The sequence below is a fragment of the Solanum stenotomum genome, chromosome 12 (assembly GCF_019186545.1).
Source record: "Solanum stenotomum isolate F172 chromosome 12, ASM1918654v1, whole genome shotgun sequence".
Lineage (NCBI taxonomy): Eukaryota > Viridiplantae > Streptophyta > Magnoliopsida > Solanales > Solanaceae > Solanum > Solanum stenotomum.
Window position 1 is genome coordinate 25,768,041 of NC_064293.1, and position 969 is coordinate 25,769,009.

The following is a 969-nucleotide window of genomic DNA, read 5'->3' on the forward strand; positions in this document are numbered from 1 at the left end:
CCCCAAGGACCATCCAAGGGGACCTTGAGGAAGACCGCAAAACAGTCGCCAAATGCTGTCAAAAATGGTGAACCACGGTTGGCCATTTACGGCCAGTGATCAACCTACGCCCCGTAGGTCATGGGAATAGGTTAACGTCAAGAGTTAAGGGCAAGGTATAAGGGTTTTAGGTGTAGGCCATGGTTTGGGAACCTAGACTACCTAAAACTAGTCCTAGCTACTGCCTCCCTAGACCACGAGGGTCTTCACAACCCGTGTTGGCCACCAGGAGTCATGGTACCACCCATGGTGGCAAGGAGGTGTGCCCAAGTTTGGTGCCAAGACAAGGCACCTCTTCACGAGCCACTTCACGGCTCGTGGTCATGACCATGGGCCATGGGAAGGCTCGTGGAGTTGCCTTAGCTTGGTGGGAGTGGTGCAATATTGAGGAGGCTACTGCCTCAAGGATCACGGGCACCACCATGAGTGGTGGTGCCCTAAAGGGTTCATCAAAGTGGTCATCAAGATCACTTGGTGGCAAGGCAAGCATGGCAAGATTGCCAAGCTACTTCCTCCACGACCACTACTATCACCACGACTCGTGGTCTTCACCACGGATCGTGGGAGGTCTCGTGGAGTTCCCTTGGAAAGTTGGAGGAGTGCACTACCTAGGGGACCACTGTAGACACGTAATTTTTGATCGAATTTAAGGTATTACACCATTTTTAGTACATAAATATTGTTTTTATATATAAATTAGATATTTTATTTTTCATCGTATTTTAGTAAGTTTATTTTTAAAAAAAAAAATGAATTGAAAATAACAAGAAAATTAAAAAAAAACTATGTATTTTCTTTTCCTTTAGATTTAATAAATAAGCTAGTGTTTCTTAATTATATTTTTAGACTGGCTATTTGACTTTTCTTATATTTTATTAATTCAAAATAATTATTTAATATTTTTATTATTTTGTTTATATATATATATAT